At 34.9% G+C, this 18,527-nt stretch overlaps 1 protein-coding gene across 1 annotated transcript in view; it reads left to right on the top strand.

The window, feature by feature from the left end:
* NDUFS4 (NADH:ubiquinone oxidoreductase subunit S4) overlaps positions 1–18,527 on the top strand; it is a 47,750-nt gene that overhangs the window by 20,993 nt on the left and 8,230 nt on the right. The window lies entirely within an intron of this gene.

The raw sequence follows: 18,527 nt of genomic DNA, 5'->3' as shown, positions 1-18,527 counted from the left end.
AATGCGAACTACAAAGCAATAGTCCTTTATACACTTTTAAAAGTGGAACATCAGTAAAACATAAGTATGTGAATGAATATGGCAAAGTGTTAAGCAATGTAAAATGATGACAACCTTGTTTATTATTGTTATATTTTAGTTGAAGACCAGTGTGAGCTGTAATTAATAAGTTTGTTCTTTTTGAAGTTTAGGTATATTTTCTGTGTAGTGAAATTATACAGAATTTGCCAGCTTCCTGAAAATTTCTTCATTGGTACCCAAGATATTATGTAAAGATATATCATGGAAGATTATTGTTACTATGCACATACACTCTAGCTTTTGAATATGCATGAAGGTTAGATTACAACTGGAAACAAATGCATAACATTCTTCTGCTAATCAGTAGCAGATCAGAAAGTTGGCAATCTTTTCTTGTAACTTCTTCCATAATGTGTGGTCTGTTACTCTAGATGCAACCTGACACTTATGTTTACATTATTCAATAGTATAATTTTTGTAAAACTTCTTGGGGGAATGCATCACAGCAGAAGCATGCGTTTCATTGGTTTTCATATCACTTTTGAATCTCCAGGAAAAAAATGTTCCTATCCTATGTACCAGACAGTGCACATTGTATGTATCTTTTTTGTATCCCTGAAGCTATATAAACTACCTAAGAAATCTTTGGAATTTATATTAATACATTGTACGTTTGTGATGATATGTACAAGTTGAAACAGCTGAAATTTAACATGCTGTTGGAAAAAAAACCACTTTAACAGCTCTTTAGGGCTTTTTTCTCTTATGTTTTGTATATAGATGTAGCAATAATAATTACAAGTGAGTAAAAAAACAATCAGTTACTTCATAAACTTCTTGCTGAATTTAAGAAGTAACTGTATAATCTTGGATTTAAAAATTAAGGAAAAAATAGTACTTTATTCTCACAAATACAATTATCTTGCTAGTCTAGTTGCATAACTTGGGATCGGGAAATTTGTAGAGATCCTGAGTCACTGTGTAGGTAAGATTGAACAAGTCAGTAGACATACATTTTCCTATATGACTTCTAAATGTACTGTTCTTTAATGTTAAAATACATATATACATATATATATTTAAACACAGCTTTTATATCACCTGGAAAGTATCATGTTTCCCTATTGTGGCCTTGGGTGATGTATACATATGTCTGAAAAGACTACAATGCAAAGACAGACCTACAAAAAGAAATACGCTTCCATCTTCCATATTGAAATGTACATTATCCAAAGTTAGTGTTGTACATTACCCTGTCTAGCTATGAGAGTTAATGCTTCCAGTTGAGTTAAAGTGAAACTAGTTTGAAATACAGCTATTCAGTTCCTTTAGTGTTATTGTAAATACACTGTACATGGAATGCATATTTCTAACGTCATTATATGTTGTCATCAAGTTGAAAACGCTCATATCATATTTGCTGAGGTTTTTTGAGATCTCATATAGCAGCCATTTAGAAGTGTTTTTATGTTGATACATACAATGTATCTAAATGATTATTTTATCTTTATTTCTTTAAGTATTAGGTTAAATGTCAGACTGAATAGTGTTTTCTTACAGTGTTGTGCACGTAGGTCCACATGCTAAATGCAAAAAATCTTTTTTTTTTTTTTTTAGATTACTATAGGGCCTGAAACAAAATGACAGAAAATTAGAAATTTCATTTGTAGATTTCATTAAAGTTTGGGAATAGTTTCCATAATGTTGTAAATTCATGTTCTTTTAGTGGGCAAAAATTATATCTCATTAGCAAGGAAAATTGTCTCAGGGTTTGATGTGGTTTTCAACTCTTTCACCATTAGAAGAAGTTCTCTAGACACCAGTTAAATCTCATTTTAATGTAGAGTGCTATCTTACCTTATTTTAGGTTGCTGCAATATATTTCCTAATTTTAAGTATGATTAATTACAACCAATTGAAATTAATTTAGCATATTACAGGTGTTTTCTGTTAATTAATGTTACAAAGTATAAAACTGTTATTTCCAGGCAAGTTGTATTTAAACTGTACTGTGGAAATTGATGCATTACATTTAATTGAAAAATACTTATTTTCCATTACAGATTATTAGAAATCATTAAATCATACCTTGACAGATTTTTCATCTTTGCCATATTTTGAATTTTTTATTTTTAAAGCTGGACATCCCCTTATCACCTTTTACTTGCATTTCAGAAGGAGCAAGAACAGGTGGAAGAGGGGATATGGTTATCCTTGTGAGCCGCTCTCGTAACTTATTTTGAAACTGAATTCTTCTGTTACTTGATATTTACAAGGCTGCAGAGTAATGCTAAGGTTGTTGAAAACTTTTAACTGCATATTGTGGTGAAATTAATCTGTATTTCCAGTGCTCTTGTAGACCTTGTATTCATATGTGGACATGCATATGCTAGAACTTGTTCAACAGAATGATTTGGTTCTAGCAGTGCTAAAATATTCCTTGTATTAAGAAACACAAATTAAATAGAAGATGTATGAGCATCCTGAGATTGAATAATTAGGCAGTAGTCGGTCACTTCATTACTACAGCCTAGACTCTGTTGAATACAACAGAAAAATGAGTACTAATGAAATAGTAGGAAAAACAATAGTTTAAACCACATTCGTCACGCTAGAAAAAAGGTGTGTCTCTTTAATGTAAAAGGAGTTAAACGCTCAGCCTATGTAGAACATATCCAAGAAATTATATCTTTGTCTCAGTTATTAGCTGTTTTTAGTGAATACTGAATAGAATAACTTTTAATGAACAGTAAAACCTGAATAAAATAACATACAAAATGAACAAAGCTCAACAGAAATACAGTTGTTGCATCACATCTTGATTCTCTGGCCACCAATTAGGTCATATTCCAAGAGTCTGGACAAATAGCTGTGTGAAAAGTAGTCTCTCAAGACCGTGCTTGCATTAGGAAATTTGGGCTATAGAGGGCAAAGGCTGTCAGCAGCAAATCTCATTCAGATAATGTTCCAAATTATTTAACTGTTTGTGTGTATACTGTAACATACATCATTATATCATAATTATAAAAAGTTGAAATGGTTTTGCCTGAAAATGGGGATTTGAGCTATTCTAGTTCCTGTGATTTATTTCAGTTGTTGTGAGTAGGGTGCACCAATACTGTGTGTAGCTAAAAGTCATCCAGGTTCAGCATGTCTGGGAATCTTTAAGCAGGCTTCCCAGTCAGTGCTGGAGTTAGGCACTTTGCTGGAGGTTGCTGTTTGCAGCAGAAGGGTTCCCACCAATATTTGTCAATAATAGGACTTTTTAATTGTTTAAATGATGATATTTCAAGAATGTTTCAAGATTAGAACTACTGTCAGAAATTATCCGTTGTACTGCTAAAGCAGAATATTCAACTAATAATATATATTCTGTAGCTCAGTGCAAAAATTATTGCAAGAGCAGTTAGGACTTGGTCACTGGGGAGTTGTAGTTACCTTACAGATGTTTTTATTCTGTATCAGGCCAAGATAAAATGAGTTGCTGCACAGGGTTAAGCATTCCAGGCAGAGCTACACAATGCAGTTTAAATGGTACTAAAATCGTTTTTTTGGTGAGAACATCTAGGGGCAGACTATTACAAGCGTGAAAGGCTAAACAGAATGATGCTATTAACATTTCATGGTGTGTCCTGAAGTTATTTTGTCTGTACTGCTAGTTAAGCTTTTCTGAGTAATGGTTCAGAAGTCTTAGTACTGAACCTAAGTAAAGGACCTTTTTCCATCAGACTGTAGACAAACTGTGTAACTCACTGAGGAGATAACTTGTATAAACCAAACTGGGCACAGAAAATCTGACCCTTTATATGAGGGTGAGCAGTTCATACTTTTGAAAGGGCACTCAAAATCAGCATACACTGCTCAGCAGCCTAGGCCAGTGATGTAAGTCAGTGTGGATGAAGGAAAGGCCATGATGTCATCTACATTAATTTCAGTAAATCCTTTCCCACATCTTCCTCCTGAAAAAAAAACACCTGCCCATGGCCCAGATGGGTGTACTTTTCACTCAGGGGAAGCCCGGATGGTCAAGAGTTAAATGCCAAAAGGCCAAGTGCAGAGAGTGGTGGTGGATGAAGTTAAGTCCAGTTGGTACTGATCATAAATGGTATTCCCCAGGGCTCAGTATCAGAGCCAGTCCTGTTTGATGTCTGTATTGATGATCTGGTCATGGGGATTGAGCGTACCCTGAGTCAGTTTGTAGATGCCACCAACTTGAACAGGAGTGTTCATCTGCTGGAAGGTAGGAGGGCTCTGTAGAGCTATCTGGGCAGGCTGATTGGTGGGTTGAGGCCAGTGGTGTGAAGTTCAACAAGATGTAAGTCCCGCTCTTGGGTCACAACAATGCCAAGGAGTGCTGCAAGCTGGGGAAGAGTGACTGAAAAAGGACCTGGGGGTGCTGGTGACAGCAGCTGAACATGAGCCAGGCTGTGCCCAGGTGGCCAAGAAGGCCAATGGCATCCTGGCCTGGATCAGCAATGGTGTGGCCAGCAGGGCCAGGGCAGGGATTGTCCCCCTGTGCTGGGCGCTGCTGAGGCCACACCTCCAGTGCTGTGTGGACCTCTCCAGAAAGACTCCAAGAAAGACATTGAGGGGCTGGAGTGAGTGCAGAGAAGGGCAAGAAAGCTGGGGAAATGATGATATTTACTGAGGGAGCTGGGGGTGTTCAGCTTGGAGAAAAGGAAGCTCAGAGCACACATCATTGTTTCCTACAATTACTTGGAAGGAGGGCATAGGTGGGATTGGTCTCTTCTCTTAAGCAGCAGTTGATAGGAGAAGAGGAAATGGGTTGTATATTAGGAAAAATTTCTTCACAGGAAAGGGTGTAAAGCATTGGAACAAGCTGCCTCAGGATGTGGTTGAGTCGCCATTCCTGGAGATGTATAAAAGATGTGTAGATATGGCACTTCAGAACATAGTTTAGTGATGGGCTTGGCTGTGCTGAGTTAACAATTGGATTCAATTATCTTACAGGCCTTTGCAGTGATTTCTGTGACTCTAATAACTATTGTGATATCTGTGTAAAGAATCTTAGCAGCTTCCTTTTGACTGTGTAGAGGTATGATTTAGTGTCTGTTTTAAATCTTTACTGCTAGATAATCCAGGAGTAACAGTGTATTAACAGGATTCTCAGATTATTAACCTTTTCTGCAAAAAAGTTGTGAAAACACTCCAGTCCATTTTTTCTAGAAGACTGTGTTATTAGCAAACATCACACGGTGTTTTCAGGATTGAGTCATAGTTTGTTCACCATCCAAATCCCAATTTTGGCTAGGATTAAAAATTAGTGAAATTGTATAATCTTTGTTTGATTAAAGAACCCTAGACTTTACTATAATAAACAGTGATAATACTGCAGCTCAAAGTAAAATATACAAACAAGTGAAAAATAGTCTGGAATGATGAAACTTCTTCAAAACTCAGTCTGATAGTCTACCATGCTATGAAACAAAGGACACAGCAAATCACACTTTAACATGCATTTTAGAGTGTAATCATTGCTTTCCCAAGAACTGAGAGTGTATAATACACTACTCTGAAAACCAAAGCAGTAATGTGTCATAAAATTATGTGTGAGACAGTGTGACATTGCATTGAAGACTGTGTGTAGGAGCTGTTTTTGCCACTCAGTGAAGAGAAACACTTGGCAAAGTATGTATTTATTAAGGACAGGCTTACTACATTTTCTTTTATTGAAACTACTATTTCAGCCAAGAATTCTCCAAGCATTACCACTATGTTAAACAATAAGGATATTGGGGATGTTCTATGTTTTGGTTTTTAAAATGCTGTTAACCCATTGTGGGTTAATTCCTTAAGGGTGAGTTGAAGCTGTTCCTAAATTACCTTAATGGAATAAAAGAATTTGCAATAATCTTTCATTTAATCCAGTCTAGCTGCAGTATTTATTCAAGTGGCTGCCATAAAGGATTCAATTCAGGACAGTGTTGCTCTGTAGGTGAGGAATCTAACTAAGTTTTTCTGTACTTTATGTGTATAGCTCTCATAAGGACTTGTCATATTCAAAGCATACACAGGACGAGGATGGTAATTTCTTTGGGGATTTACACTTACTCATTCCCTCCCCCTAGCCTCAAATTTTCCTCCTTTGGCTTGTCTTCCTTATCTTTATTTTTTTCCCTCTAAATTCGATTAGCAGCTTGCTTCAGAATAGTAGAAAATGATTAAAAAATAATAAAGCTGTTATGCAAAATTAGGCTAATAAAGATTTTTTTCCATCCTTTGCTTTGCAAATGTATTTTTAGAAACAGTTTCTAGTTTTGCACAGAGGGGCTTTGCGTATGAAGCGTGTGACATGGAGAAGTACTTTCTTCGACCATGGTTGTGTCAAGTAAGCAGGTATCAGCTTATTTGAACTGTGTTATACTTGAGATTCAAAATTTTAAAAAGTGTTTTGTTTGCCCTTGGTCATCTACAGTTCTGTGTTTAACTGCTCTGATGTTTGAAAGATGCTAGAGGCTGATTAAGATCTAAAACTACATTCTAGAATTATTTCAAACTTCAATTATTTTAATAAAAGTGAAATATTCAAAAGAGAAGACCATTAGGAAGTGAAAATGCACATCGACATTAATAAAACTGTATAATTTAAGAGTGGGCTTGCATAGGGTTAAAAGTTTAAAGGCCTTTACTCTGCAGTCACTGATAGTTTATGTGTGAAACTGCATTTTTGCTGCAAAACATAATAGATTAAAAAGTTGTTTTTCTATTTCTCTGTTATACCATGCCCACTCTCCCTTCACCCAGTGAAGATTAAAAAATACCACTTTGGGGAGGAAAAAACCTTGTTTAACTTAAAAAAGCAGATTAAGTATAATATTTGAAGGGTTTAATGGCTCTGGAGATGCTGATAACCTTTCTTACTTCATGTACACCATTCTGGTCTGCCAGAGTATATATTTGTTTCTAAACATTATTTTTTTGCTTGTTTCTAATTGAAATAATTATTTAATTTATTAAATATATATAATATATATATTTATATATAATATATATATATAAATTATATAATATATATATATAAATATATATATATTATATAATTTATTATTATAAAACATATTCTTCTTTATATTTATGGTTGGTAGTTGCATTTGGGCTTAATTACAGTACAAGCTCAGGTGTAGTTACCAGTTTGTCTAGTTACGTACATACTTTAAATACTGCTTATTTATTGTATTTTGCTTTTTGGCAATTAAATCCCTTCTTAGTTGGAATATCCTAACTCAATTCAGTCTGTATCACTTGCTACAACTTGTTTTAGTAAGCAGCTGTAGTTCGATGAGGCTTGCAGTGGTTTGAAAGCCCAATTGTGTGATAAAGTGCTTTCTGTAAGAATGTCTGTAGGCAACAAGTTACTCCCTGTGATAAAGAAGCTCTCTATAACTCTGACAGTCCAAGCAGAAATTGCCATCACCTTTATCTGTCTTCTAAGAGCAATAAATACTGCTATATTACTAAAATTCAGTTGAAGATACTTCTGGTGTTCAGTTTAGAAAACTACATTTTGCAGGTAGCTCAGAACCCTGTATAAAGTGACAGGATCATTGTATCCATGAGAGCAATTTCCCTCATCCCTATGTAGGTTTATTTTGGGTTTAGGCTGGGGTAAAAGAATTGTATTTCCTTGGTCTGAGAGTCTTCTCTTTTGGTACATAGTAGTGCTCTCTCTGCTGGCTGTTGGAAGGAGGAGTGTTTGCGTTGAGGTTACACAACCCTTCTGAGTGTCTGTTTAGTCTGGGCTTCCTTCATACAGCATTATTGTGCAAAAATTTCAAGGCTTCAATCTAGTGCACTTGGTCAAAGTATGTTTTTTTGAATAGTATGTAGGGTTGATTTTTTTTCATTTCATTACATAGTATTTAATTTTCTGTGAACGAATAATGCTTTCTAAGAGTTTGCTGTGATGGCTGCTCAGAACAAATTAAAGAAGCATCATTGTGTCATGTTTAGTTTGGATTCCAAAGGGTTCAACATCTAAACACCTACTTGGCTTTGGAAGTCTAAATATGCAAACCATGTTTCTAATCTGCTAGAAAGAGTAAAAGTCATTGATACAACCAAGTAATCAACAGGAGTAAGAAGTAACTTTATTTTTTAGAGCTGTTTTGTTCAATAGTTTTTGTTTTTAAAGGAGGGTATGTCCATGTTCTCATAAAACAGTTCCATTATCTGAACCTTTTCTAAAAAACCCAAGTTAGTATCCCATGTTGTGAAATATTACTGTAGATGACATGAATTCTTCTTGTGTTGCCAAGAATAGTGATTAAATTCACTGTACATTGCTAGTTTTTCTGTGCATTCAAGTGAGTCTCTCTGCATTTCTGTAGTACTAAGTTGTAGAATTAAACCACAAATCCTAGCCTAAGAAAGGCTAGAAAACCACAAATCCTGTGTTTCTTGTACGGACATGAAAGCTGGTTCTAATCATGAAGGTCTAGCTGAACCATTTTATCAAGTGAGAAGGCAAAAAGCTTTCCTTGTCTGGAAAGCCTGGTAGTTTCATGGGAATCCTTGATCATCTTGATCATGCTGCAAGAGAGCCTGGGGCTTCTTCAGTGCTTTCTGGCTGTACTCATATCATCAGTGGTGGAATCAAATGTTTTTCAAATTCTTGATGGCATGTTTGTGAGTTATCTTTGGAGTACTTTCATGTGTCTTTTCTCAAACTGGCAAATTAACCTGTATTAAGTGGAGACATGGACCATGGAGAGAGCATCTAATGTTCAGAACCAGAGTTTTAGTATGCCATTTAGTTCTTGTGCTGTGAAACATGCACTGTAGGGCAATTGCTTAGTCTCTTATACATATTTTTGGCATACTCAGTTCTACTCACTCTAAGCTTAAAGCAAAAGAAAGTCTTTGCTGATGGGAAAATAACTTTTATCCTATTACCTGTTAGCCTGAAAACTTGGTTAACAGGTGATAAGAAACTGAGCTATAAGGAATTTCTACAAAATACTGTTAAGACATACCAAAGACGGTATTTTTTAAAAGATGTTTCAGATAGTTCTGAAAAATTATGACTGGTAGTAATTCAGATTAAAATTTCTGCAGAAGCTATTAATTTTACTTATCATTCATTTTCTGGATGTGCACATAAATTCATGTATGAAAATAAGTAACTGTTTTCCTATGTAGGCAAACATGATCCGTATAAATCATGTATTTGAAGTTCTCACCGAGTATCATATTAACTAGGCAGAAGCTATTTTAAGATAAATATTGTAGCTTGCACTAGTATTCTATTTTTTATTCTGGCTTGTATTTTTTCTTAGGACCACATTTTTGTTGTTTTGTTTTTTACTCTATTTGAAAGCATTTTTGAGTCAACTTATTCTGCATCTGTTGAGTCAGAAGTTGAATATCTTCTCTCTAATGTCTGGTTCCAATACAAATTCTTAATTTTTTATCACCATTTAGTAAACACAATTGTACATTGTATTCTCCTTTGATTTTTCCCCCCACAGTAATGCAAAAGTGAAAGGAAACTTTGGTGTTTCAAGTTAATTTTCTTTGATGATGGATTTCTTTCTATTTTATTAGAAAGTATAAGACCATAATTTCTTCCTGTAAGTAAAGGCCAAGCATATAAAGGCGAAAGCACTAATTAGATGAATGGATTTCTAGAGGTAACTTACTAAAACCAGTTGCGAAGTAATACTAATATATTCTAGTTTCAATTCAGGTTTTTTAGAGAGGAATTTTTGAAACCATCAATTTTAACTAGCTATATAGATAAATGTAAAAAAAACCATTTTGTCCAATGGAATTAAGGTGTATTTTATTGATAACATTGAAACAGTTGAAGCTCCATCAACTCTTTCCATCCCCACCAGGAAGTAATGGCTGTGCTACTGTTAGAAAAGAACCTTCTAAAACACAGTTAAGGTTTGAAAGCTATATGCACTAATTAACAAAATGCAGAGAACATTTAAGCTGTTAATAGCCGCAACATCCCTGATGCATAGACCTTCAATATGCTAACACTGCATAACAGTTCTCTATTGTTCATCTCTTTAATGAGGGTAACTGTGTCAGTTCTTTTCTTGCTTCACTACCTGCTGTGTATGGAAATTATGTACACTATTTAGCACTTCCTTTCAACTTCTAAAGTGCATGCATATTACACAGAAGCATTACATCCTGCATTAGGGTAAGGGGCAGCTTTTAACAGGTCTGATTTCCTTGTAGTTTCTGAAGTGCAACTTTTCTTCTTCTAAAAAGCATGCACTAACTGGGATTTTGCTCTAAATTTGCATTTCTTGATTGGGGATTTGCTTCTGTTTTTGTCTCTTATGTCTCGCACCACTTGTAACTATATGGGCAAAGATCTGTTACAGAAATAATTTTCTCTATAAAGGAGATGTGAAGAATAGAGAACAATTAAGGCAGGCATTGGTTGAATTTCTTGATACTCTTCTTAGTAGCAGACCATGAAGTAGTGGGTCAGAAATGTCAAGCTAAACTTTAACATCTACTTTTTGCCTTTTTTTTACCCTCACCTTTAATGATTACCTTTATTAATAAACAGAATCCTGAATTGTTTGCTAATTTTTAAACCTTAAAGTTAAATGCTGTTCCATAGCTACCATTCAATAGGGAATTAATTAATTGGTAGTTGTGAGGTGAAAGGAAAAGAACTCTAGAAAATGCACAATAATGAGATTTAAATTTTAGTATTCTTTACTCTAACTTCCAGCCTTAGGACATAGTTAGTTAAAACTGAATTCACAATTAGTGTTTCATACACTGTAGTGACAATCTTTCTTATGATTTCATCATAAAAATTCTTACCAGAGTTATCAGTTTCTAAGATGTTGCTGTACATCCAAATGGGTACTCAGTAGCTCAGACCTTAGAATATTTGCTGTCCAGGTTAGATTAGGAATTGATCAAGGTGTTCCTGCATCACAGCAGCAATTCTGCTGCCTGTGTGTAAGTAATTTCCTAATTCCCTGCAGGATCTGAGTCTTTTGCTCCCTTGAGTCTTTTGCAGCTTCAGTGGATAAGGGAGCTTTGAGAAAGAGCCACATATTTAAAATCAACTGAAGCCCTTTCTGAAAACTGCAGATTATAAAACAAGTGGGAATTTGGGAACTCTACTGAGGCCTTATTTGGAAATTTTCTTAATTGGTACTTCAGAGGAAGCATTGTAAGGTTTTCAGATGGGCGTAAAGTAGATAATAATTTTTAATTTTCTTATTCCTGAAAAACAGTAACCTTAAAAAATTCATTTAATTCACATGCTTATCAAGACCTCATCTTGAACTGCTGGTTAAGGCTCTTGGTGTCCATGATCAAAATTGCATTTTATAGACTATAAATCATCGATAATGAATAATTCACCAAGATATTATTGAAATACTGTGTTTAGCTTTGCAAGACAATCTGCTTTACTGTGACTTATGCTAGGATTGTATTATAAATACTTCAAACTGAATAAATTATGTTTGAAAAACATGCCATCACTGAACTACAAGTAAACTACAATATGTTATTTATTTAATAGTATATAAAAAATTGAACTAACTGGGGGAATAGGTACAAAATTCTTTATCCTAGGTAGTGTCTATCTGCTAGCACTTTTGTCTGCTTTCTTTCAAAGCTTTTGCTGCCTTTTCTCTTGTTTCCCATTGAGTAATAGTGTCTGTAAGAGCAGTTGCTTATGGTAGTACAGCAGGGAAGTGTTCCCATAATGTAAATTATTCTAAGATAAATCAGATTGTTTCAATTGTTTGATTACTCTCTTTCATTTTCTAAATGCAGGTAAAGTAAGACTGCCTCTTCTTTCATTTGAAAGTCCATCATCTAAAAATGTGGCTGTAGTCTATTCTTCACTAATTGATTTTCTTGCATTTTCTTGTGAATTTATAGTAGAGCGCTTGAAATCCATGCACTGTAGAAAACTGTATTTTTAGAAGGCCTCAGAAAAAGACCTAGCCTTTGCTTGCACACACTTGTCTGTGTGTGCAAGCAAAAGATTTGCTTACATATGGTTTAGATGAGTTCTAGAAAATATACTTTCTCTAAATATTGTTGGGTTAGAATAAAAAGTAATTTGCAAGATCTTCTGTAATTCAGACTTTTTTCCATCTTCAAGATAGTCGTCCTGTTTGTCATTCTGTCAGTTTGAAGAACATCACATCTACACTGAATTCTCTTATAAGTATTACTAGCAACATCTATTTTTATGAAATGTGCTCTTTGCCCCTGAGTGCCCCTGCTTTCCTCTATTTAATAGTGATTTTCTTAATATAGATATATAGACAAACCAAAGTGTAAACCCAGCTATTTGATTTCCTTTCTTTTTAACATCTTTTTATTTACTCAGACAATATCTACACAGCTAAGACATACTGTTACAGGAAAAAAATAAAGTATTAATAAAAAATACATTTTTGTTTCTTGCAGTTGTTTCTTGGCAGAAAAAATGATACTGAACAAGAAATAGCCTGTCTGTGCTGAAAGTGGGACTTAGGTGTTTCAACTGTTTCATTTTTAAGTTTATAAAATGTTGTTTACTTGTCTATCAGGATGCAGACTAAATGGTTGGTATTTTTTGCAAGTGTGTCAAGAAAAATACCTCTCTGTTTTGAGCCTTGTGAGGGTACTGAGAAGTGCAAATCATGGATTTTTGTTTTTGTTTTCAATGTTTTAGTTTAAACTAACAAAAGCACAATTCAGCAGCTTTTCCTATAACTTACCAGTAATCACTTTTATAAATACCAATTTTCTGTGACTTTTGGAGGAGATGTGACTAGAAAATTTGGGGATGCATTGCAAGCTTGAAGTGAAGTGTTTTAAAGATGTGAAAGAAGGGCAGGTGAGAAGGATGTTTTTTAGTTATTATTGTGAAGTCATGTTCTAGTCTTTATTCCCGTTTGCTCTTTCCTAGTGTTTTTCTCAAATCACAGATACAAAGAAATGCTGGTTTAATGGTGTTTGAAATGTGTTATGTCATTTTATTTGAAGTATCTCATACCAGCAAGTATAGAATAATATTAAGCATGTAAAATATTGGGGAAGTGTAGTGAGCCATTGGAGCAAGGCAACAGGGAAGTTCTCAAGGAGTTTTTGCAACTGCTGTGAATGCTCAGACATCATGGTTGCTATAGTATTGCCTCAGCTGTGAAATACAAACTAAGGAATAAAAATGCTGAAGCTACCAGTGCTTGTTTTGGATGCTGACACTTCCTTTGCATAATGGCAGTCAGCAATCTAAAAAGTATTATAGTGGACTTAGCTTGATTCCAGTAATGTGACGATTTCTGCTTCTGTTAGACCTACTTTTCTGCATTTTGAGCTTCTCTTTAGTTTTTTACAAAACTGCTTCGGAAAAGAGATTTTCTTTAAATGGAAACCTTCATGAAATCTTTGTTATTATGAAATTCTGTTTCCTGCTTACAGTGTTTTGTTTTCTTTTTAAAAACACAGTTCTTTAGGTGCTTTTTTCAGCCTCTTTATTAATCATTTTGCAGGATGGCTACATGGGAGAATATGTTATGAGTAATACCATGTTGTTCATCATTTACTGTGATAATGCAAAATGATTTTGTGAAGTCTGGAAGAAAACTGTATCCTGTGTGATACAAAGTTTCCTAAGGGCAAATATGCTTTTTCCCCTTGTTTTGTTTGTAGCTGTTAGATAAATGTTGTCTGACCATGTTTAGTTCATTCTGCTCCATTTTTCCGTTTGCAGTTTACATAGCAGATTCTATTCTCCTGCATTTCCTTCAAAAATATTGTGTTGAAATGTAGAAACATAAGTGTTCTGATCCTGACATACAGTTAAGCAGCTGAGCACATTAAATAAAAAAACTTTTTTCACAGCAGTTACTCTGTGGGTATTATGCAAGATGTTCTGTGCTTTGATATAACAACTTCTAAATAAAGTGAATTGCAACATGGATTTATAGGAAAACTCTACTTACTTAGTCTGGTAAAACATGTTGGAGGTGGGGAAGAGACCAAGCTGTTGCGAACTCTTATAAAGTACAGAAAACTTCTACTTTCCATTCTAACAAGTGTAAAACTATTGAGGTTAAGTAGGTGGGGCAACCGGAAGTAACTGCTAAGGCCAGTGGCATTTTTGTGGTTTAATAAAGGCAGAAGCTAATTATTCAGTTTTTATTTAAGTGAAATGATGCCAAAAAGGAGGTTCCTGTGGAGCAGCTGCACTCCTTCAGTGTTACCCTAATTTACCACAGACACAACTGTCACAAATAGAACTTTTAAACTTGATATATAGCCACGAAAGTAAGGAGCCCTTTGTCTGGAATGCATGCAGAAGAACTGCTTTATACAAATCAACCGGCAGATGACGGACAATGATGAAAATTTGATTCTTTGAAGTCATAATGGTCATTGAAATGTGTGAAATTCTGGTATTGAAAAGAGAGCGGCTAGCAAGACTCTAAATCCTGGGTGGTTGCTGGAAGCTTGCTGGGAGGTTTTTCTATGTTTTGACATCAACTTCCCATTGCTTGTTCCCTGTTTCCTTTATTAAAAAAAAAAAGGAAAAAAAAGGGGGAGTGCTAAACTGTAGGTAGTTAATAGTAGTTATGTACAGTTTCTGTCTTCATGGTGAAGGAAATGCCATAGAAGAAACATAACACCTTTATGTACACCTGACCCATCTATTCAAAAGCATTTGTTTTCAGAGCTACTTTCAATCATTTTGTCTCTCTCCTTTAATTAGAGAGTTCTATTTCTTGTCCCCTTTGGAATTTCTGCTATTAGTGGAGTATTTAAAAGAAGGAAATTCTAGTTTCCTTTAAAAGTCATCTTCATGCTGAATAGTGCTTTCATTGACACTGCCTCTATGAATCAGTTTTTCTTATTGCTGCATAGCACATTTTGTCTGTTACTACACTTTCCAGAACAGCTTTAGCAGGCTTTCCACCATGACAAACATTCTTAAGTAATCTAAGTTGTAATAAAGAAAAACCCCTATGTTTTTAAGAAATTTTATATGATTTCCACTGTTTTTAAAAAAAGGGGGTTGTCCCTTTGAGCTTATTCCAAAAAGAGACAAAATGCCTCAAAATAGTATTAAAATTTTCTTGAGTTACCAAAAAAAAAAGTCAGAATTTACTATTCAAATGGCATATATATTAAGAAAAACAGAATGTCAGAATGCACCTTTTAGGTGGCAGCCAGTTTTAAAAATCTGAAACAGGGTTATTAATTTTTAGTAAACCTATACAGTTCAATTCCCAAGTCTTTTATATTGTCATCTAATATCTTTAAGATTTTGAATGCTGAACACCTCACTAGTATCTTAAATTGCTAATACAGCAAAATTAAGGAACACTTGAAAAAAAAAGATACTTATGTGAAACCAGCTGTCAAAAATATCTTTGTTTTGGAAAGTTGGTTCACAGGTAGTTTCAGTGAGAACTTAAACTCAGAACAAAGCACTGAAGACCCAGCTAAGAGTTCAACCCAATGCAGCATAGTTCTTTTCAAGTATTATATTGTTTTAATGGCATCTTGGAGCGGGAGCTTTAGCCCATTGAAATGTCGCTTAAAGGACAGGTTCTTCTGTCACTAGCTGGAGCTGTGTGGATGAAATGATCACAATAGAGTGTTGTAATGCATTTTAAAACTGTGAGAAATCAGTTTGTCTAGACTAAGAGTGCGCCTACAGGGAATAGGAATCTTAGAGCTTCTGTGCTCTTTAGGTGTCAAGTACGTGATAGATGCCAAGCCTTTTTATTCCATATCTTTGGCAACAGCTCAGCTATGCTACAGTACCTTACATGTCTACAGCAAGCAAAAATCAGTGATTTTATGTCAGGACAACTTGAGCTTCAGCAACCAGAAACTCATTGTCCTAACAACTGTCGGTTCAATTGCCAGCTTTTAAAATGGGGAAGATATCAATAAATGATTGCTAGAAGGCATGGAAACTCTAGCTATAATGAATGTAGGTATGGAGAGTTAGCAACACCATGTAGATATTTCAATTTTGGAAAGCAGGCAGGTTTTAATATTCAGTTTGAAAAGATTTTTATGGGATTAATCCTATATTATTAGTGAAATAACCTTGATTTAGAGCCAACTGAGTGCCCGAAAAACATGGCTGGAAGGGTATGTCTGGGGTTTTCATTTTACTTTCATCCAGATAAACAAGTCTAGGCATTTCTTTACTATGGTAATCTCACAAATATAACAGTTGCTGATTTTAACCCTCTTAGATTGTGTTCTGTATGCACTGTGTAACATTTTTATGATTTTTTTTGTGTTAAGTCTTCAAAAGAGAAAATAATATATGTCCATGATGTTATATAATGTAGTATATTTTTTTAGTAGTTCCAGATTATTCTGGAAGAATTCAAAAACTTCTAAAACTGAAGCATAAAATTCATAATGGACTTATGAGTTGCTGAGAGTAATAATAGTAAAAAAATATAATAATTTTGGGCTATTTTTGAGTTTACGTGTCTGAAAGTATTTGATCGTAACAACCCCAGCATTTTTGCATGTACCATATTGTTAAAGAGCAGTAAAAGAAATTTTTTGTGAATATTACTACATTTTCTCATGTTTGTTAAATAGAGAAATAAAGGCTAGTATTTCAACCTATTTGTATAAATAAGCAAGCTGAAACATTGAATCCTCACCAAACTTTACTGGAGGTGAAAACTCCTTTTTGTTAAACAAAGCACTTTGCCAATTCAAATCAGAAAAAATTAAGCAAATTCCTTCCTAAACTGCAGTTTAAGCTTCAGCAGTGAGAAGTCCCAGTCTGTCAGAAGGTATTTTTACATAGGCATTGCAACGTTCCAGTAGCTGGTACTGCTTCTCTTTCATATCACTGCTAGAGTCATATTAAAATTACTTAGTCCTAATGAGGGCATTTATTATGGAATTGTTAAGATAATTTGACAGTTTTTTGTGGTAGTTTGGGTAGAAATGTCAGAAGTTGGAAAGCTGGTGTGGATGCTTGTTTGTTGCCCCTGCTGTCCTAATTGTAAATGCAAGTCAAATGCTTTAAACTTCCTCCCTTTTATAGTTTTAAGGGACTGATCTCCCAAATTTCGTAAAATAAAATTGGAAATGAGAACTGCTGCTTTTTAAAAGATGATCTGGTGACTGCATCAGGAAGTTTCAAGCTTGCCGCAAAGGAACATCCCATAAAGTTAGTAGGTACATTTATGTAAAACGACATGTTCTATTTAAGGTTCTCATTTTGTTGAATTCATGGCAATACTGTCGAGATAAGTTCAATATGCCCAAAGTTTTGCTGCAGTTTTCTGGACTTTGACCAGTTTACTACTTGTTCCTGGAGGGAGGGGAGGGCAGGGGAGGGGAGGGGAGAAGGGAGGCTGAGGAGCTCCCACTGGCCTTTTAAGTATGTAAGGAACAGGAGTAGTTTAACCTCCTTGGAGATGGATTTGATGTTTGATTTCAGTCTTTACTAGGGTGAAATGACAAGTTAATTTTGCATAATTACTGTTTAGTTTTTAGCAAAAATGTTCACTTTAATTATATCAGATGTTGCTGAGGGTAATTTTTCACAGCAATTCTTGTGAGGTTTTTCCCTATCTTATGCTTTGTTAAAGTCAGTTAATATTTTTAGGCTGGTTTGAAGGATTTATCTTTGTTACCTTTATTTTGAAGGCTTATCCCTCTAGTAGAGGAGGGCATCCTACTATTGATGATATGCAATGTTACAAATCTTTTTTTTTTTGAAGGTTGGAATCTCCTAAATCATTTTGTCCTTCACAAATATACTGAAGAATGTTACCAGCATCAAATGTCCCACTGTTGAGCTTGAACATCAACAGAAGAGCTGACTGTCAAATGCTGAGTCATAACTTGAAACATGAAGAGGGGTCAACTTTATTAAATAACTTATGGCTAGAGAGATGAGAGCTGACTTCTAGCACCTTTCAGCAGTCTCAAACAATCAGTAGCATATTGTGCAAAAGATACTACCTTCTGCCTCTTCCTTCATGCAAAGGATAGCTTCTTGAGTCACCATAGGTGTTGGTGTCTCTGAACGATATACAGAGTTAAGCCCAAGGGAAAATGCTTATACTGCAGAGCATACTTGGCTGGCAAATATTTTGGTGAATAGTCCTGTTCATATTTTGGAATTTGTCAATGTTTCAGTCAGCACTGTAATATTTTCCTGAAGGAAGAACGCGTTTGCAGTTTTCCACATTTGCTTTAGCTGGTGCAAGTTGAACCAGTCCTGACTTTGCAGCTGTGGACAGGGAAGGATGGGGGAAATATCCTGTCCCTCTTCTGGCTGTAGCTGTTTTGTAGATGGGAGATGAGCAAGTTCAGGTAACTGATCCAAGCAAAATCTAACTCAGCCAGGGGAAGCAGAATGATAGCAGCCCTAACATGTATCACCTTCAGTTGTGTTCAGCTGAAACTATATTTTTTTTCTAAGTTTTTTTCAGCTTTGTAACTTTAAATATAGAACATGAACTTATGTAAAAAGCATAAGCAGTATTATCTTACAAGTTTTT

This window comes from Camarhynchus parvulus, chromosome Z (assembly GCF_901933205.1).
Source record: "Camarhynchus parvulus chromosome Z, STF_HiC, whole genome shotgun sequence".
Classification (NCBI taxonomy): Eukaryota; Metazoa; Chordata; class Aves; order Passeriformes; family Thraupidae; genus Camarhynchus; species Camarhynchus parvulus.
This window is presented reverse-complemented; position numbering and strand designations above follow the sequence as displayed.